Source organism: Sciurus carolinensis, chromosome 9, assembly GCF_902686445.1.
Source record: "Sciurus carolinensis chromosome 9, mSciCar1.2, whole genome shotgun sequence".
Lineage (NCBI taxonomy): Eukaryota > Metazoa > Chordata > Mammalia > Rodentia > Sciuridae > Sciurus > Sciurus carolinensis.
In genome coordinates this window covers 79,029,051-79,051,064 of record NC_062221.1, presented here as the reverse complement: position 1 = coordinate 79,051,064, position 22,014 = coordinate 79,029,051, and the positions used below count along the sequence as shown (strand labels likewise).

The following is a 22,014-nucleotide window of genomic DNA, read 5'->3' as shown; positions in this document are numbered from 1 at the left end:
TGTACCAATGTGCCAACCCCCCTAGTTGATTTTAATGTGCTCCTACCACTACACAACTGCTTCATTTTTGTGTGAAAATCCCTCCCCCCTGCCATAAAGGTTTATGCTGAGTGTTAGCATTCTGGCTATCAAAAGTATCATATAAGAATAGAAGTGTGCAGTCACATGATACTTCTGAAGGAAAGAAATTCACATTCACAGTGGCAACCAGTTCTCTCTGGCACCCTGATGTTCATGCTGGTCCTAAAGCCCATGTTGGAGATAACCCCAACTTATATAAATATGTTCTAGCAGGCTGTGATACAGCTGTTTTCAATTATGGCAATTAATGATACCTGGTACTTTTTGAACACCCTCAATCCATTCTGAATTTTGAGGTCTTTGATCTCTGGGGCTTACTAGAATTGTACTGAGAAAATTCTTTCTCCTTTGAGCCTGTAGGTTCAGTATTTCTCCACATGGCAAAGTTTTGCAATCAATCTGAATCCATAAACTGTGTTTTCCATAAATTCCTCAAGTTTCTGATCTCTACATGATACTCTTCCCAGTTTTTTTCAACAATACAGTATATCCTTATTTTCTTACTATTTTTGTTGTATAACTAGAACTTTTTTATTATATAAGTAAAATATGCTTATGCTAAACTACTCAGGTCATACTGAAGGATTTATATTGTAAAAAGAAGTACAAACTTCCTTACTAGTTTTCCTTCTCAAATTTTTTGAGTAATTACTAGTATGTCACTACTTTCCCCTTTCTGTACTTTATTCTTTGGAAATGAATACTAAGTCTAGTCCACACTCAGAGAGAGAGAATTAAGCTCTAGCTCTTGGATAAGGTACTATCTAAATATATTTTGTAGAATTCTTTTGCAAAGAAGTCACTTTATCATTTATCTATATCAATGTGGATCAGGGAAATTTCCTTTATTGGGGGTGGTGAAAATTCAAAGCTAATGCTATTCTGTTGCTCAAGATTTGGCCATTGGATGTTCTTTTAGATTGGTTTCTGTGCCCTTTTAACACTTCCCCCCAACGTATTACTTCCTTACTTTTTGGTACTATGAGATGCTCCAGGACTGTTTTGTGTTTCTCCAGCCCAAGTTGTAGAATCAGCTACTTCTTCAAGGAAGTTTTGTTTCTTTTATTGAAGAGTGAAACTTAGAAATAGAGATCAGGGTTCTAGGTACACTCACTGCTGCTGGGTTATCACTGTTTCTAGGTCCTCTCAGCAGACCAAGATAGCAAATATGTGTATGTAACCTATGTAGATATACATACCTATGTTAATTTCTGTTATCTCTCTGTATTTATATTGAAGTAAACATGAGTTTATAACTGTCTCTGATTCTAATAGAGCACTTCTAGACTTCTAGGTTCAATTTAGTCTTCCTCCTTGATTTTTTTTTTTTTTCGGGTGGGTACTGGGGATTGAACAAAGGCATTCTACCACTGAGCTACACCTTTTTTTACTTTTATTTTGAGACAGGGTCTCATAAGTGGCTGAGTCTGGCCTTGAACTTCTAATCTTCCTGCCTCCAGAGCCACTGGGATTACAGGTGTGTGACACTCCACCTGGCACTCTTAACATCTTTCACTGACAATGGAAAATCTGACTCCCAGTATCTACTATTATTTTTCTGATTTGTTCAAGCCTAATATCCATGTAAAGTGATTCCAGATTGCCTAACTCACACCATTTTCACAGTTCTCTTAAGGATCAACTGATAACTTACATCCGGAAGATCTTTTAGAAGAAGACAATTTTGTCTTAGAATCTAAATTCATGCACAGCGGTCAACTGTTTAATAAACAATGGACCTCTATAACTAATATAGCTAAATCTATATAAAGTATTATTATGATCATTAAAGCTTCCTTTGTGGTGTAACTGACTCCAGGATTACTGTGTTAGTCAGTCTTCTGTCGCTATGACAAAATATCAGAGTGAAATCAACTTATAGGAAGAAAGATTTTATTTTAGCTCACAGTTTCAAAGGATTTGATCCATAGTCATGTGACTTCATTGTTTCTGGGCCTGTGGTGCAGCAGAACGCAATGGTGGAAGTGGGTGGTACAGCAAAACTGCTTACTTTATGGCAGATAAAAGCAAAGAGAGAAAAAGGGGCCAGGGACAAGATAAAGTCTTCAAGGGCACATCCCCAAAACCAACTTCCTCCAAGTAAGGCTCCCCTCAAGTTTCTACCACCTCCCAAATTATGAGTCTATAAATGGATTAATCCACTGATGAGGTTGGAGCTCTCATTACCCAAACACCTTCCAAAGGCCTCACCTATGAACAAAGCTGTACTGGGGACTAAGCCTTCAACATAAGAACCTTTGAAAGACATTTCAGGTCCAAATCAAAACAGTTAATTCCAGGTATAACTCCTGATCTTATGCTAGTCAGCTAGGATCATCTTCCAGTAAAGTTTCTCTGTTACTGAGTGCTATCTGTGCAGAAGAGACCCATTATGAAGTCATATTCAGCAATCTGAGACATCTTTCATCACTTAATCCTAGAGCGATAATTCCAAAATCTGAATAATCATCAGAATTACCAAGATCTATTTCCAGAAATTGGTTCAGCATAACAGTGTCCTTGAGGGCAGGCATTGAGTGTGTTTCCTTCACAGATGTATTCTAAGTGCTTATACAATACTAAACATAGTAGGTACTCAGTAAGAATTTGCTGAATGAATGACTCAGTTGGAGTGCAGGAATTTTTGTAAAGCTCCTAAAATTGAACCAGGCATGGTGGCATGCACCTATAGTCCAAGTTACCCAGGAGACTGAGTCAAAAAAAAAAAATCCCTTGAACTCAGGTCAGCCTGGGAAATAAAAAAAACTAAAAAAAAACTAAAAAACAAAACAAACAAAAAAAACCTAAAAACAAAACAAACAAAAACAAAAAAAAATAAAAAATAAAAAATAAAAATAAAGCCCTAAAATGATTCTGAGGCACAGTCACTGTAGTCATTAATACAACTACTGTCAATCTTCCATGTATCCTTCACCCCACATCAATGAATGATATGAGATGGGAATAGTTTTTTATATCAGACTTAGGAACAAATGTACTATTTGGTTTTAAAGTACTCTTCAGAATCTAAGCAGCCTCACATTTAAAAGTATGAAAGTGCTGGGTGTGGTGGCACACTCCTGTAATCCCACCAGCTCAGGAGGCTGAGACAGGAGGATCAAAAGTTCAAAGCCAGTCTCAGCAACAGTGAGGCACCAAGCAACTCAGTGAGACCCTGTCTCTAAATACAAAATAGGGCTGGGGATGTGTCTCAATGGTCAAGTGCCCGTAGCTCAATTCCTGGTACCAATAAATGAATGAATGAATGAATGAATGAATGAATGAATAAATAAATAAATAAATAAATAAGTAAGAAAAGTTGGAAAGTATTACCAAACCTGAGAAGACTATTAGGAGTTTATGTAATAATACATTTAATGGATCTAGTAATGTTCCTAGGGCATAGCAGGTGATTAAAATATTAGTTGCCTTTCTTCCTCTTTCCCCAACTGACAGAGAAGATAGAGATCATCTAGTATAGATTCCTTAATTGGATTCTGAGTTCCCTAAAAATCCCTTGTTTATGTCTAAATATCTGTTCTTTCAGCTGTCCATATCTTCCTAAAGCTAACTCTTTGATCCATGAAAAATTACTCTGCACTTGTTTTTTTTCCTTTTCAGCACTTTATTTTCTCCTTAACCATATATCTTTTGCTTTCAAAATGCAAAGATTTTCCTCATCTTAAACAAGAACAGTCTGCCTACCACTCCATTTCATTTCACTCCTTAAAAACGTCTCACCTTTCTTCATTAGCTTCCTAAATCTACGACTACATGTCTTCTGAAGGTTCCAACAGACCGAAACTACCTCCTTAGAGGTCAGGGACTATTTTTCACCAAAGATCTTTCCTCTGCTTTCAATCTTCTCTCAGTAGGATTTGATGCTGTTGATACCTCCCTTTCCTTAAAATGCTCTCGTCTTCCTCTTTTGCAGTTATGCAACCTCTTCTTTAACAAAAATCCTTGTCTTCTCACTTGAGTTCCTAGTCTAAAGTGCTCTCCTTTTTTTGTTTTCCCCCTAAAAAGTTTTCATTTTTTCTGTGTAAAAGTCATTGTATTTTATAATAAAATTACTTTTTATCTTCTAATTTTTAATGATTAAAGTGTTTTTTTAAGTATATTTTTTAGTTGTAGATGGACACAATACCTTTATTTATTTATTTACTTACTTACTTATTTATTTATTTTTATGTGGTGCTGGGGATTGAACCCAGGGCCTCACATGTGCTAGGCAAGCACTCAACCAGAGCTACAGCCCCAGCCCTTAAAATATAAGTGCATTATAGTTATACATAATAGTAGGGTTCATTTTGACATAATCAACCATTGCATGGAATATAATTGTTCCATTTTAGTCCCCAGGGCTTCCCTTTCCCTCTTTCCCTCCCCCTATTTCCCTTCCTCTACTCTATTGATCTTCCTTCTATTTAATTTTAATTGATGCTTTATAAATATACAAAAAGGTAGAATTCACAGTAGTGTAGTCATGTATGTGTACACAGCATAATTTTGTCAATTTCATTCTGCAGTCCCTCCCTTTCCCTGATCCTCCTCTTTCCCCCTGAATTCCCTCCTTCCCCTCAACAGATCTCCCCCTTTATTTTTTGTGGCATCTGTGCCCTGCCCCTCTTCCACCAACATTTTTTCTTACTTTGCTCTAGCTTCTGCATATAAGGGAAAACATTTGACTCCTAACTTTTCGATTCTAGCTTTCACTTAGCATGATGTTCTCCAGTTCCATCCATTTATTACCAGCAAATGCCATAATGTCATTCTTCTTTATGGTTGAGTAAAACTCCATTGTATATACATACTACATTTTCTTTATCAATTCATCTGTTGATAGGTACCTGGGTTAGCTTCCTAACTTGGCTATTGTGAATTGTGTTGCTATAAACATTGAGATGGTTGTATCACTATAGTATGCTGATTTTAGTTCTTCTGGATAAATATCAAGGAGTGGGATAGCTGGGTCATATGGTCATATGGTAATAAAACTACTTTTCAACTCTGATCTTTCTCTAAATCTTTAGTTAAGCAAAACTCTCTTCGGAACATTTCATTTCAAAAGAAAGAAATAGGTCTGCCTGGAACATATGAAATTGTGTTGCCTATTAAGAGACCTACTACCAAGTTCTCAATTTTAATCAATGACACCAAACTTTAATCTGGCTCTAAGGCTCAAAACAATCTTCAAAATTTCTCACCAAATTCTATCAGTGCTTTTCACAAAGTTCATTCCTATCTCAGATTAGGCCCCCTTTTACATGTCTGGTTCTTAAGTCTTTTTTTGCTCTCAACCTTTTTCCTGTTTTTCAGTGAATTTTATAACCAAAAGTCTCATCAATCTTTCCTTCCAGTTCACCAGGTTCTGTCATATTCCTCTCCCATCCAGAAGTTACTATTAGTCAACCCTTCATATCCAAAGATTCCACATCTATGAATTCAGCTGATCTCAGACAAAAAATATTGAGGGGGGATGTCTATATTGAACATGTGCAGATCTTTTTTTCTTATTCCCCAAACAATACAATATTAACAGCTACAGCCATGTGCTGCATAATGATATTTTGGTCAATGACAACCCACAATATAACCCAGATTATATTGGAACTAAAAAATTCCTCTTGCCTAGTTAGTACCTTTGCTTTAACTTTCCTATGTTTAGATGTGTTTAGACAAATATTTATCATTGTTACAATTGCCAACAGCATTCAGTGGTGTACAAGTTTGTAGCTGAAGAAAACAGGCTACAAATGTTCATTTGCGCAAGTACATTCTATGATGTTCACACATGATAAAATCACCTAATGACATATTTCTCAGAACACATCCCATCATCAAGCAATGAGTGACTCTATTTACCTTATATAAGGCATTAGAAGTAACATAGAAATGATTTGAAGCACACAGGAGTATGTGCACAGGTTATATGCAAATAGTACAACATTTATATATGACTTCAGCATCCTTGAATTTTTCTGTTGGGAGGTGGTCCTGCAACAAATCCCCCATAGATACCAAGAGCCAACTGTACCATTTCCTACTGACTACTGCATCACATCCAAATTCTGGGTCCTGGTTTTCATGACTCTATCTTCTTCACTGACCAGTCTCACCCATCCACTTGCACCTACTGTCCTGTTGTAACACATGGAGGAGCAGGGTTAACTCTTCCCTCCCTCCAATTCCAATAGGTTCTTCCCCATGCTCCTTATCAGTGACTTCACTTTTTTACCAAATTCATGCTATTCTCCCATTGACATAACCTTTCCACTTTGCCTACTCAAATTCCACCAACTCTTTAAAGTCCAGTGCAACTTTGTCCTCATCTATGAAACCTTCCCCAGATTTCTAGTTAATACTAAACCCTTTCTAAAGTCAACTCTATTATTCTACTTGATAAATTTGCTACATAATATCTTTTCTCTCATCTATTATTTAGTGCTTTTCCATTAAACTATATCCTTATTTGATTTGTTTTTCCACTTAAAAGCCTAAATTATTTTTCCCCTGACTTGCTTGCTCCCAGGTGTTTCCCTTTCTATCTTCCTCCCAACCATCAGGCTTCTTGAACAACTAGTTTACACTCACTGTTGCCTCTTCCTCATTTCCCATTCAGTCTTCAACCAACAGTTACCTGGCTTTCATTCCCAAAACTGCTTACATCAAGCTCACCAAAGAGCTACAATGCCAAACTAATGAGTCTGTAGGAAATATCTGTTATTTGGTCCATCTGGTAATACCCCATTTTTCTTTTGGAGAGCTCTCTGCTCTATCCGAGTTCTGATGAGACTTCATATGGGCCAATATAGGAACAAAGCTGGGGCAGGAACTTAGCTGACCAATAACACTTCCTGCAAAAGAAGGAAAGCTGGCTGGGGCTAAGTCAACACCACAGACTAACATGATCCCAGAAACTTCTGTTCTGACATTACTGAGGCTTCAATATTCTGCCTTCTTTCATTTCTGTGAGTTTACCCACTACCTACTCATGAATCCCCATTTTCAGCTTAAGTTTGCCAAATCAATGACTATTGTTCACAACCAAAAAGAACTGGTCCCGAAAGAAGCACAGAGGTAGAAGTGGTTATCTCTCACAGTTACACCACAATTTCTCCCCTGCTGCTCCCTTCTCTTGGCTTCTGATGTTTTAGAAGTTATAATAGCTAATATGAGAATGTTTTCACCAATGATGGCTTCATTAATAGGGAACTAAGGCTATCTGGGTCTCCTCATGCAGTCAGGCAATAGACAAAAGAGAAATTACAAAGAGCACATACAGAAACTGGAGGAACCTTAGGGCACCTCTTTGAACCTAGACTAGAAGTTACCAGTAGACCACAGCTATTCTACAAAGGCAAAATTTTTAAGGGTTCAGACCTTTCAGAAATAAAAGTTTGTAAACTACATCCACATGACTCCAAAGTCCATGCCTTTAACACTCCACTTTGTAGTGATATCAATCTACTTGAAGGTACTTAAACAAGGAATATCTTTCTCATTCCCATGCTTGCATACTGTTACTCTGAATGGAATGTCCCTATCAACTTCCCAACTGGGAACTCCTTCTGTCCTCTTTTGAAACCTTCTCTGATCCCTAGAAGTTAGACTAGATACCCTTCTATGTAGTTCCAAACATCATGACATAATGTCTTAACATGAAATATACTATGTATGCTAATTAGTTTTTCCCACTAGACTATAAGTTTCTAAGTGGTAGAAATCACAACTACTATACTTGCATTCTCAACAGTTAGTACTCAATAAGGTGTAGTCAATGTCCTTTGAAAGAATATCTAGTCTTTTCTAGTTTTTCAGTATTAATGATTACATCATGGATCTTGGTTGGGTACACACGTTTAATTTAGCATCTACTTAATATTGCATCAAATCCCTTAATTATCTGATGTGGATGTTCCCCAATCCTCCCAATAAGTCTGAAAAGATCTTATAAGTTGAGTTCACTACTTACTACTTCTATATTCTCTTTAGCACCTAATGGTGTTGGGCACATGGTAAGTATTCAATAAATACTTGATGAACTGAATTAAAAACGCAGTATTAGCACATTAATAGGAGTAACTTATCATGCCCTACTGATCTAATTAAAAGATCTGGCCTTCTGAAGTAGTGCAATTGTACCCACATGGCAAATTTAATGAGAAAAAGAAAAATTATCCAATTGGACAGTTAACAGCTTTTCCATTGCAAGAGTGCCACAAATATTTTATGGATAACAAGCTCAGAGCAAAAGACTCAAAGTATATATGCCTGTGCATACTGGATGGAAGATTACATATTTAAGGAATCTGTCACAACTGTGATTACTCAGACTCTACTAATTCTTAGTAAATTCATGATAGGAGTACACACTATCATATTTAATAGCAAAGTTAATGACAAATCAACCTATGCTAAAGATATATAAAGTTATCTTTGTATAATATAAAACCTTGCAGTCCTTTACTCATTTAAAACACATTTATCAAGTGCCTGCTAATGACAAATACAATTTTAGGCCCTGGAAATACAAAGGTAAAGAACACATACTTAAGTTGGTTGGGTTCCAGCTCTGCCACATTGCACTGTATTTAAAAACGTAACAGGAAGCATATCACCCAATGCAGAAGCCCTGAGGCGGCAGGTAGAACTCTGTTGGGGAAGGTAGATAAACACATACTTACGACAATGTGATAACTGGTAATGGAGAAATAAATGCAAGTTGTTAAAGGGCAACAGAAAATAACCTACAGAAGAAATTAGGAAAATATATGGAAATAATTGACATCTGCACATGAATTCAATGTTGTTTAACATATGCAGAGATATCAGGGACTTAATCAAGTTAAGATGTAGCCTAATGAAACATGTATACATAAGAAGTTAAACAATATCATGCTTGAGCACAAAGGGAGTCTTAAATGATATGCATCATGAAAGTTCAAAGACAGTCAATCACTAAGAACTAGAGTAAACTGTACAGAAAAACATTCATGAAAGTATAATTAAAACTACTGTTGGTGAGGAGGGAGATTACAGAGAGAGGGACCAATATCCTGATAAATGCCAATGTTGTTAACAAAAGCAGGGGTCTCAATTGCATATATATGCAACCTGAGGTGGTTCCAAAGGTTCACAATGGAAAGCAGTGGGGGAAAAGTGTGACACATAAGTGAAGGCCTGCTTTAGAAAAACCGTAATATATGCCTAGCAGTTTGGACATTATTCTGTAAGTATGGGAATTCTCAACCCCGGTTGCTGAACAGAATCACTGGAGAAAGTTTTAAAAGATGTGCTCATGGTTGAAAGTAACCTTAACTCCAGGTCAAAAGTAACCTCTGGGGAAAATGGCATGAGCCTTAAAATTTAAAGGCATATGAGATGATTTTAATGTGCAGTACAGTTAGAGAACCACTGGGATAGACAATAGAAAGATAAAATATGTGAGATATAGTTAAGACTCAAGCTTGATTTAAGACTGTTTTTAAGCAACAATGTTGAGTTGATTACCTGTTGAAACTTATCTTCTAACCTGTTAAACAGTCTGTTTTTTTTTTTTTTTTAATGTTTCTTTTCCCTTGTTGACAGGTTAAGCTCAGAATACAGAAAAATAACCCACCAATTCTCATAGACAGCTGGTTCACTGACTGCACAACCTGCAACTTTAGAAATTTACTTCTGTGATTTCAATTCTAAGCTGCCTTTACATATCTGCAATGCAGTGCTTTTACATTCGGCAATGTACTAGGCTGCACCTATGTCTGAATTTTATAAAACTTCTCAAGTGCAGAATACCAAAGGATACAAAAGTCATGTTGTTAGATTACAGCAAAATGTGAAATAAAGTATTCATTCTTGCAGTGCTTGGAAACATTATATCACTCCTGGTTTCAGAGTGCAATGATTACAAGGTATTTTATTTATTTTGTATCAAATACTTTCAGAACACTTCAAATAAAAGGAAACACATGTATCCTACACAGCAATTCTGAACTACATTAAACAAGAGTCTTACAGGGGAGGGAAAAAGTCAAGGCGATCGAGAGTGTGACAGCCTGTTGATCGTTCAAAAAGCAGGTCTTTTTGCCTAAAGCAAACGTGGGGAAATGCTTCAGGATCCATATTACTCACTGTAAGTTTCACTCAAGAAATTTGTACATTGTTCATTAGTAAACAATTATATTCTTTACCTAAAAAGTTGGCCAAAATTGCCTTGCTTTGTGCAGCGTTAGTACACTATATCTACTTGACAAAAATGTTTTCTAAACATCAGTTAGGATTTGGTATGTGGACTTATTACAAGGTTATTTCCAGATAAAGTAAATGAATACAAAAACCCATATCACAAGGTAAAAGGGTGGGTTAGGTTGGAAGAGTGAGTAGGAAAGAATAATCAAACTGGTGAACCTAAACAAGGGCCCTGAAACCTCGTGTTGAAGAAATAGATTTAAGAGTTGGCCATCTGCTTATACCCCGCCTATTCGGAAAGCAAAAGATTAGGCTTCTAAAAAGAAAACGCAAACCTTAACTCCCCGACACAGGGGTAAGAGTTAAAAAGCAAGCCATACGACTTTGACGAGGAGGTCCAAAGGAAAGTCCGAGGGCAAGGAAAGGGGAAATGAAGGAGACAAGACAAGGTGAAGGAGGCAGGCAAAGGCCATCCGGTGTGAACCTGGCTGTCCGGTTCTTTATGCACCCAGGACCACATGGGGCCTCTCTCGACCCGCGCGCATCTGCGGGCCGGGGCGCAGCAACCAGCCTAGCACCGCGAACGCCGGGAGGATAGGTAGAAGAGGGGTGCGCGCACCTCCAGCGCTCGCAAGGGGCCCGGCTCTGCACACAGGGGTCCCCAGGAAGGAGGCACACTTTGCTCAGCCCTCGCCTCTGGGAGCAAGAAGGGGGTGGGTGGAGCTGAGCCCGGAGCCGCCCCCCGGAGCCGCCCCCGCAGCCCCGGCCCCCGCGCCCCGCCCCGGCTGTCAGCGGCCCCCTCCCGCAGTCACTTACCCGCGGGTTGCGCGGTCTCAGCCGCAGTGGTGGCGGCAGCAGCGGAGACCCCCGCCTGGGTCATGATCCCAGGCGGGGAAAGCAGGGGTGTCTGACCGTCCGGGCGAATCTATCTGTCCGCGGCCGCCGCCTACTCCTCCGGGGCTGGGGGAGCGCGGGCCCAGGCCCTCCTCTCCCCCCGCCCCCGCCGCCTCTTCTTGCGGCCACCGCCGCCGCTGCGAGCCCGAGCCCTCAAGGCCGGAGACCCGCCGGCAGTGCGGCCTCAACTTTCCCAGCCCCCCTCCCCCCGCCCCTCCCCGCCCCTCCCGCGGCCGCCGCTCAGCACCAGAACAGCCTACCCTGGGTGCACCACGCTCCCGCCCCTATACTGAACTAGCCAATCCGGAGCCGAGAAGGCTACTGTGGTGGCCAATGAGAAGCCGGAACGCCGTTGCGCTGGGCTCGAGGCTGGTAGGAGGTGGAGGAAAAACCGAGGAGTGAACGGGCCTCGGGCTGCCCAATGAGAAGGGCCGGGGGGCGGAGGTGTGCATGTTGGGTTGAAGGAACAGGAAATATTCTTAAAGGTAGAGTGATGGGCAAGAAGGAAAGCCAGTACGTGAATGGGAAAGAGGTGGGCCTGGTTCCTTAAAGGGAACGCCTAGAGAACCTTGAAAAGAAGGTGTTTTAAGAAACTTCTTTGTGTTCTGGTGTCTTTTCTGCTTTTCGCGTCTTTCAGTGGGAGTTTGGAAGTGGAAAACAAGAAGAGGAAGAGGGCACGGAAAGCTTTCGGAACGATTTAGAGAGCTCCTCTTAGCCTAGAAGGCAAGAAAGGAAAGAGGATGCCTCCATACGAAGGTGGGGAAAAAATAAGACAATTCGTACGTTTCTGATTTCCCTTTCACTGTAAGATCCTTGACAACCTAAGACTACTTGAATTCGTCGCCTGTGAATTCCTGTTGTTGTCTATTTGCAACAACGTAGGATTTCTGGGAACTAGAGATGGTTGTGTTCAGAAATGCCCTTAGGGTCTCCCAGCGGAGGGAAGAGTGTTGGCATTGAGGGATGGAGTTCGGAAACCCAAACTTAGGTTACTAGATCTGTTTCTGGAGGTGTAGGGCCGCGGCTATAGAATGCAGACGTGAGGGCCCCCTAACACCACCGTGGGTCTGGACCCCTAGAACCGTGGTCACAACTCCCTTTTCCTAGTTTCGCTTCATAGTTCATAAACCCTCCCGTCTTGAAACAGGTGTCCACCGCCTACTGGCGGTGAAACATTTCGGGGCTCGTCCACAACCAGATTTTGAAATGTCTCTGATCTTAAATGTCCCTTAGCTAGACCAATTAACTTCCAGAAGGTGCACACAGCGCATGGCTTGATGGGAATTTCTTGAGTCTCTTTACATAGGAAGTAGACCTTGTGTTGAGAAAAAGGGTAAACAGTGTCCCCCATCTCGTTTGTAACAGTGAAAAGCTGTGATGAAACAGGCCTTTAAGGTTGCCAGGAAACTATGGCACCAATAAACAGTCTGGAAATTTTCTTTAATTCTTCTATCTAGGCATGTGAAGTTTAATTAGCCTTTGAATGGATTTGGCACTCCCAGATTCAAACTGCAGATCAGAAAGACCCCTATGATCCAGAGTTATAATAGTAATATCAATAACACTACCATGAAATTGTTTAACGTGAACATGTCCAGCTGTAAGAAATAATCTCCATTGTGGCAATAATATAAGGTGTTTTGGTTAACAAATATCAAATCTACAGTATGCATGATTTCCCAGCTGCAATACATCAGTTCTAAAGTAAATCACACAAATAGTCTTGATTCACAAAACAGGATTTAAGAGTTTTGTGGGATTTTTTGTTGTTGTTGTTGTTGTTTGAAACACTGCCAAAAATTACTATTAACACCATTCTGATAGGATTTAGAAGTGAAGCTAACAGTAGCTTCTGTTTGATAAAGGTCAGAATATTTGCTTTTTAATTTAATCCTAACTGAAGTTCAAAGATCTTTCTTTACCCATTCATCAATTGGCTGCACTAAATATGAGGTGATTTTCATCAGACAACCAGGTTACTCCCATTTTCAGGTTAGCTGGCATATGTTTATAGCAGTACCTATACTGATGATAAAATAAAGTAGTCAAGTGAAACTGTTTTGTCTCCAGGTTAAGTTCATTTTTCACAAGAACAGAATGAATCTAATTTTCACCTACATACTTGAGACCCTTGGATGGCGCTGAAAGATTATTTGCATGATTTACAGGCCAGCGCTTGCATCCCCGGCTTCATTTCATGACATCTCTTTTTACCTAGGAGATGAACTGCGGGAGAGGGCCACTGACAGCCTGGACTGGGACAGCTCTTGTCTCAGCTTCACTCACCCACTCCTTGCTCCTGGAGGCGAGAGCTGAGTAAAATGTGTCTCCTTCCTGGGAACCCCTGTGGCAGAGCCGGGCCCAGTGCGAGCGCTGGAGGTGTGCGCACCCCTCTTCAGCCTGTCCTCTCGGGGCTCACGGTGCCAGGTTGATTGGAAGCTTGCCCTGCGCCCTGGTGCATAAAGAGCCAGACAGCTAGGTTCACACTGTATGGCCTTTGCCCACCTCCTTCACTTGTCTTGCCTCCTTCATCTCCCCCTTGGGACTTTCCTTTGGACCCTCCCCTTGCGAAAGTCGTGTGGCTTGCTTTTTTTTTTTTTTTTTTTTAATTGTAGATGGACACAATTCCTTTGTTTTATTTATTCATTTTTATGTGGTGCTGAGGATCGAACCCAATGCCTCCCATGCACTAGGCAAGCGCATTACCACTGAGCCACAACCCCAGCCCCAATGTGGCTTGCTTTTTAAACTCCTATGTCAGAGAATGAGTTGGATTAGGTTTTCTTTTTAGAAGCCTGTCTTCTGCTTTCCTAGTAGGAAGAATTCTTAAATCTACTTCCCTGTTTTCTGAAGGAACCGCCCAACTTTACCAAAGTGCTTGTTACTTATTTCGCATTGTCAACAGCAATATATGAAGGTTCGATGGTCCACACCATCAACATTTGACATTGTCAAGTCTTTTTAATTCCAGCCATTATAGTGTGTGAAGCAATATCTCATTGTGATTTTAGTTTTCATTTCTCTAGTAATTATTAGCCCATTTTAAACTGGGGATGCAGTGTTTCATTATTGACTTTGAATTTCTTTGTGTTCTGGATACAAGTCCTTTCCCAGATATGTTATACAAATATTTTCACCCAGACTGTGAAATATCCTTGAAAACAAAAACAAAATAGCTTTATTATTAAGGTATGATTGACCCACAATTAACTGAGCTTATTTAAAATGCACAATTTAAAGTGATGAATTCTGACACACATCTACACCTATGAAAACATTCTACAATAAAAAATGAACATATCCATCTCCTCTTACCATTTCCTCATTCGAATTAATTCCTCCTCCTTCCTTTCATTAGGCACTGTTGCCAGTTTCCAGCAAATACTAATCTGCTATCACATTATTTTCATTTCCTAGAATTTTAAACAAAGTAATTCAGTAACACTATCTTCTTTCATTCAGCATGATTTTTTAAAAAGATTCATCCATTTTGTTGTACACATCAATAACGTATTAGCTGTAGATGCTGAAGTCTTTCATTGTATTGGATATATCAAATAAATGTTGATATATGTGTCCACTGTTTTCAGTTTTAACTATTACAAATAAGGTGCTGCAATGAACATCTTGGTAAAATCTTGGCGCACACATTTGCTTTCATTTTCTTTGTGTAAAACATGGGTAACTATCCAGTGAAATATGGTAGGTGTGTTTACCTTTTTTTAGAAACTGCTAAACCGCTTCCCAAAGTTTGACCATTATCACCAGAAGTGTTTGAGACTTTGGATTGTTCCATATCCTTGTCAACATTTGATATGATCAATTTTAAAAATTTTAGCCAGTTGAATAGGTACATAGTGGTATTTCATTGTGATTTGAATTGACTTTCTCTATTGAATAATGATACCAAACCTTTTCACATACTTTGTAACCATTTCTATATCTTTGGTGAAGTGTTCAAAATTTAGCTTTTTTATTGGGTCGTTTGTTCAGTTTCAAGAGTTCTTTTATTTTCTGATTACAAATCCCTAACAAAATATAGGCTATGAAAATATTTTCTTATAAATCTTGGTTTATCTTTTCATTTTCCTTAAAAAAATATTGTTCCATTAGTACCTTTTAACTAACTCCAACTTATCAATAACTTAAGGGTCATATTATGTTGTCATACATAAAAAATCATTGATTAACATGAGGTCACATAGATTTTTCTCCTTTATTTTCTTGTAGATTTTTTTAGCTTTATTTTTTCATTTAGACCCATGGTGCGTTTTATGGATTTTTGTTTGGTTGGTTTGTTTTTGAGATTGGGTTTTATTGTGTTGTCCAGACTGATCTCAAACTCATGGGCTAAACATTACTCCTGCCTGAGCCTCTGAAGTAGTTAGGACTACAGGCATGTGCCACCACACCTGGCTAAGGTACATTTAAAATTAGTTTTTGTATATTGTGGAGGTATGGACCAAAGTTCATACTTTGGATTGGGAAATCCAATCTTTTTCAGCACTAATTGTTGTAGACTATATTTATCCACTGAAATTGCATTTGTACCTTGGACAGAAATCAAGTGACCATATGTTGTTTTGGTATACTGGGGATACAACCCAGAGATGCTCTACTGAGCTACATCCCCACCCAGCCCTTTTTAGTTTTTAAGACAGGGTCTTGGTAAGTTACTGAGGCTGACCTTAAACTTGTGATCCTCCTACTTCAGCCTCCCTAGTACCTGATAACCACATCTGGGCGCCAAATTATCATTATATTGTTTTATGTTTTGAAGTCAAGTAGTGTAAGCCCTGCAATTGTCTCCTTTAAAAAATTATATATTAACTATTTTAAGTCCTCTGCATTACAATATAGACATGTTTATCAAGCTTAAAAAAAAAGAAAACTGCTGAAATTTTGACTGGGATCTAGAATTCAATTTGGGGAGAACTGACAATTCAGTAATTGTCTTTTTAGTTCCATGTATGTTATTTCTCTCCTTTTGAGTCTTTTCTTTTCTTTTTTCAGGTGCTGGGAACCAAACCAGGGCCTCCTGCATGTTAGGCAAGCTCTCTGCCACTGAGCCATATCTCCAGTGTTCTAATACTCTAATAGTTTTTTTGTGTGCATGTTGTTTTGTTTTGTTTAAAGGATATATTGAATCCCAGTGACTTGGGAGGCTGAGACAGAAGGATCACAAATTCAAGGCCAGCCTCAGCAACTTAGTGAGACTCTTATCAACTTAATGAAACCCTTTCTCAAAATAATAAATGAAAAATGGCTGGGGACATACCTTAGTGGTAAAATGCCCCTGGGACCAATCCCTACAATACAAAAACTTAGCATTTTTAACTTAATTATGTCTCCTACAAGTAAAAAATATTTTATTTGCTTATTTGATGCTTATTTTTATTTTTTATTTTTTCTTATTGAACTGGTTAGGGCATCCAGGGACAAAATTTTATGAGAAATGGTAAGAGCACCTATTCTTGTTTTCCTCCCAATTTTAGTATTAAAACATTCAGTCTTTTACCAGTAGGATGGTAGCTTGTAGGTTTTTATAGATGATCCTTTCATTTCTATATTGTTCAAAGTTTTTCTCATGAATGGATGTTGAATTTTGTCAAATACTTTATTCTGCATCCAGATAATCATTTTCTTTTAGGGTTGTTAATGTGAATTATAATTGATTTTCAATTGTTAAAAGCCAGCTTGTGGTGCACGCCTGTAATCCCAGCAGCTTGGGAGGCTGAGGCAGGAGGATCACAAGTTCAAAGCCAACCTCAGCAAAAAGCAAGGTGCTAAGCAACTCAGCAAGACCCTGTCTCTAAATAAAATACAAAATAGGGCTGGGTATGTAACTCAGTGGTCAAGTGCCCCCGAGTTCAATCCCTAGTAGCCCCTTGCCCCATCCCCCCCAAAAAACACACAAGCTTTTCACTCCTGGGACTAATTGTTTGAAAATGATATATCTTTCAATATATTGCTAGATATGACTTGTTAATATTTTTCTTAAGGATTTTCCTGTCTTTATTCATAAGGGATATTGGTTTATACTGTTTCTATGTCTACTTTTTTATCAGTGTAGTGCTGCTCTCATAAAAAAGCTTGGGTAAGACTACTTCTATTTCCTTGAAAAGGCTATGTAAAATTGATATTATCCTTTCTGCATTTGATAACATTCACGAAAGCAGACATTTGGGCCTAGATTTTTCTTTGTGGCAAGGATTTTAACTACAATTTCTTCATCCTATTTAAGGCTAAGATTTTCTATTTCTGTTGAAAACAGACTTACTGAAGTATAATTCACATATTGAACAATTCACTTGTTATGGCTGAACAATATTCCATTGTATGGGGATAGCAAATTTTACTTATCCATCGGTTTGACATTTGGGTCATTTCCACTGTGGCTATTATGAATTACGCTGTGATGAACATTTGGATGTAAGTTTTTGTGTGTGTCTTAATTCCTCTGACATATATATCCAGACGTGACATTGTTGTATCCTATCACTCTACATTTAACCTTTTGCAGAACTGCCAGACTTTCTTCTTGAAAGTAATTTATTTTCTATTTTGTTCATTCAGTTCATACATTTTTTAAAAAATGGCTCTTGCTTTCATTTTTGTTTCATTTTCAATTATTGGTTTCTGCTTTCTACATCCTCAATCCTGAATTTTCTCGAGACAGGAGCTTTGTAGTTGCCTAGGATGACCTTGAACTTGATATCCTCCTGCCTCAGCCTCTCAAATCACTGAGATTATAGGCATGTGCTACTGTACTAAGCCTTTCCTAGTTTCTTAAAATTTAAACTTAGGCCCTAGATTCAAGATCTTTCTTCTTTTAAAATGTATATATCCAAAAGTATAAATTATCCTTAAATCACATCTACAGCTGCATCCTGAAGCTTTTGATATACTTTTAATTTTCCTTGTTTTAATATTTTCTAATTTCTTGTAATTTCTTAAGACACGAGTTTAGAAGCAGATATTCCAGATATATTACCAACCTTCTTGAATGTATTGTGGCTTACATTATAACCCATGATTTGGTCTATTTGGTCAACACTTTTTTAAAAAGTATTCACTTGAGATATGATTGCCAGCATTTCCTAGTTTTCTCCCATCCTCAAGAACACTTACATAAGGTTTACCTTCTTAGCAAATTTGAATATTTATCTTACTGGGGATTGAGCCCAAGGCCTTGCATATACTAAACAAGTGCTCTATCAGTCAACTGCACTCTCAGCATCTTAGCAAAATTTTAAGTATATAATACAAGGCTGTTAGTACAGTGTATAGTGGCATCAATCACAGCACCTAATACAGTGTAAGCTTTCAGTGTTATTGTAAGGAATGAATCCAACACAAAGCAGTATGGTTGGGCCAAGCAGGCAGCATAAAAATATCCTAAAACTAAGCAAAAGCAAAGCAATGCTTTTGTAAACTGCCAGTTCATTATAATTTGTTTTCTCCTTAATTTATTTCCAGTATCAATAATCTTACTGATTTTCTTCAACATGAGGTCTTAAACCCTGAGTTTAAAAAAACACCATTTTCTCCAATACTAGGAATCAAACCCAGAGCCTCCCACATGTACTGAGCTACATCACCAACCATTAAATTTGTTAATGCAAAAATTTCCTTTTAAACACATAATTTATAATTCTGTTAAATCTGATTTTTACTATAGTTCAACTCCAAAGCCTTATAAATTATTGATCACTATTGTATTTTTCCCCTAGTATTTAACGTTGTGAATTACCTTGGTCCTAAATTGTTTTTGCCATTGTTACCCAGCTATCTCACACCTGTTATAAGACACTTCTTTGCTGTGGCCTTACAATAGCTCCATGGAAATATTTCATTCTCTAACATTTTTCATGACAGTGAAAGTTAATTATAACTTTCCTGGTTGTGTATATCTGTTAGAATTTTGTGAACCTTCAGTGTTTTGCAGACTTTTTTTTGGAATATTTATACTCTTTTATATCCATGGTATCTCTTCCATGACCTCACTCAGTATATTTTCCTTGTAAGTTCCAAAGAACTTTGTATAAAGCTATTTTTACTGAATTTTCTTTCCTTTGTGATCAGTGTGAATGAGTTTTCTAGTTCCTAACTGGCAGAACGCCCCTGATATTTGTCAAGCTTTATTAAATTCATTTGGTTGGCACTAAAGTCACTGAGACCTCTTGGGTTTTTCAGTTCCAAAGTCTTACACTGACTATCCTACCTGCTTTAAAAACTCTTATGTGTAAAAGAAGATACCCCTTTCACTTTGTCAACTGGACCTATTTCATTAGTGGTCACTCAAAGGCAGCAAAGAAAATATCCTTTTAAAACTCAGGCAAACTAGGCATTGTGGCACATGCCTGTCATCCCAGCAACGCGGGAAGCTGAGGCAGAAATATTACTGGTTTGAGGTTGACCTAAGCAACTTAGTGAGCCCTATATTTTCAAAGTAAAAGGGGCTGGGGATGTAGCTCAGTGGTAAAGTTCAATCCCTAGTACCAAAACAAAACCAAAACCAACAACAAATTCAGACTGACTTGTAACTGTCAGAGGAAACTGGAAAAAAAAGGCAAAAAGTATGACACTGACAACTATTTAGTTTGTATTGACTCAAAATTAAGTTTTCTCCAAAATTTTGTTGAAAATTATGCTTTCCATCTCAATGTAGTTTCTCATAACAATTGACAAAAGATGTTTCCTGTCATTGTGCTAGGCAACACCAGGGTGGGTACACATACCCTTTTACCATGTTAGTGCCTGATCCTTGTGGGATAATGTCAGTGTACTAACCCTGTAAAATTATTTAGGTACTTTTTTTTTTTTTTAACCTTGAGGACCCATGATGATCTAGGATACAAAAAGTCCCAGGGTACATATTATATACAGAATTTGGATTTGGAGACACTAGATAATTTTATGTAAACAAAGGTTACGGGGGAAAAAAGTGGTGGGGGGTGGATGGAAAGGCTAGTAAGTACTGAGTAGATCTGGAAGTTATAATTGAAAGAATTGTTTACCATCTCACCCCAATCAAGAACACAAGCAACAATAGGTGTTGGCGAGGATGTGGGGAAAAAGGTATACTCATACATTGCTGGTGGGGTTGCAAATTAGTGCAGCCACTCTGGAAAGCAGTGTGGAGATTCCTTGGAAAGCTTGGAATGGAAACACCATTTGACCCAGCTATCCCACTCCTTGGCCTATACCCAAAGGACTTAAAATCAGCATACTACAGAGATACAGCCACATCAATGTTCATAGCTGCTCAATTCACAATAGCCAGATTGTGGAACCAACCTAGATGTCCTTCAGTTGATGAATGGATAAAGAAACTGTGGTGTGTATATATATATATATATATATACACACACAATGGAATATTACTCAGCCATAAAGAATGATAAAATTATGGCATTTGCAGGCAAATGGATGAAATTGGAGAATATCATGCTAAGTGAGATAAGCCAATCTCAAAAAACCAAAGGATGAATGATCTCTCTGATAAGCAGATGATGACACATAATGGGGGTTGGGAGGGGTTAGTGTTAGGGTTAGGGTTAGGTTTAGGGTTAGGATTAGGGAGGGTGGCAAGAATGGAGGAAGGGCTGTATAAAGGAAAAAGAAGGGTGGGAGGGGTGGGGGGGAGGGAAAAAGAAGGGTGGGAGGGGTGGGGGGGAGGGAAAAAATAACTATGAATCAAACAACATTACCCTATGTAAATTTATGATTACACAAATGGTATGCCTTTACTCCATGTACAGAGAAACAACATGTATCCCGTTTGTTTACAATAAAAAAGAAAAAGAAAAAAAAAGAATTGTTTAAACTATTACAAAGTAAATAAGACAAAGTATGATGTCACTTGCACAGGTAATTATAAACAGGGGTCATACAAATCTGCTGCCTATATGTAAAATAAATGAGTTTAACGGAATGCCAAATAATCATTCCTAGAACTGAACCATCTGGGGGAAAAGTCTGTGTTGATCAGAAACCAAAATGAAGGAAAGACCTAGTAAGGCATAAGATTACTCTTTGGATCCTGAGATAAAAGGTCAAATTATGTTGGAAATCAATCCTGATTTGTCTGACATGATATCCAGCTAAGTCACCAGATTTGAGCTAGTCTGTTATTTTAAAATCAAAGTTTATGGAAGAGAGTTTAGAATGGAACAAGCCACACGAATCTAGGGAGACAAGTCATATACAATAGAATCTGAGCCTCCACATTAGCTGATTACATAAATCTTTAACTTGTATGCATTTTGCACTCCTTTTCATACTTCTAAGTCTCAGTTCCTCAATGGTAATTAAGGCTTTTTGTTTATAGTTGAGCCAATGTTAAGAGAAAACCTATAAGTGAAGGGAATATTTCTTTCCAAGTTCTTTTCGAAGTTAAAGTAAAATCAAGACCCTTTGGGGGAGCTGATCTTCACTTTAGTAGAGGAAGGCTGTCACATGAATTCTACTTAAAATACAATTTTACTTACCTTAAAAGAGGCCAAGGACTGCCTTGCTAACTGCTTACCCAGAACTTAGAAGAACAGGTGCTTAGAAATTTTATAGAAACAATTTAAGCAATACGTATACAGAACCTGACAGTTTTATTACACTTTAGGGTAGATAGCTAGTGATAAAAATTCAAGACTGTTAAAATCTTTAGAGGACTTGTAATATTGTCAATGACTTCTCAAAGATGAGCTAACTACTTGAGGTTCAGAAATTTGGCCAAAGGGAAAAAACCTATCACATATTCTGTTAAAGCTACAGTCATTTAAAACCTGCTTTCGTTTACACTTACATCCGTCATAAGTTCAGATGTCTTGAATTTTTGAGGAAATATCA

General features: G+C 38.2%; 1 protein-coding gene and 1 long non-coding RNA gene across 5 annotated transcripts in view; one reads left to right on the top strand and one right to left on the bottom strand.

Moving 5' to 3' along the window:
* Usf3 (upstream transcription factor family member 3) overlaps positions 1-11,367 on the bottom strand; it is a 52,413-nt gene extending 41,046 nt beyond the window's left edge. For all 3 annotated transcript variants that reach the window (XM_047563306.1, XM_047563305.1, XM_047563307.1), the window contains exon 1: positions 11,089-11,367. The gene's annotated coding sequence lies outside the window, so the exon portion shown is untranslated. The remainder of the gene's footprint in view (positions 1-11,088) is intronic.
* On the top strand, positions 11,095-20,301 carry LOC124992498 (uncharacterized). 2 transcript variants are annotated; one of them, XR_007110137.1, is made up of 4 exons: positions 11,095-11,538; positions 11,804-11,922; positions 13,385-13,545; positions 16,180-20,301. It is a non-coding gene; the product is annotated as an uncharacterized LOC124992498 (long non-coding RNA). The 2 variants fall into 2 exon arrangements; XR_007110136.1 differs by lacking the exon at positions 16,180-20,301 and having other exon boundaries at positions 13,385-16,172.
* The last annotated feature ends 1,713 nt before the right edge of the window (positions 20,302-22,014 follow it).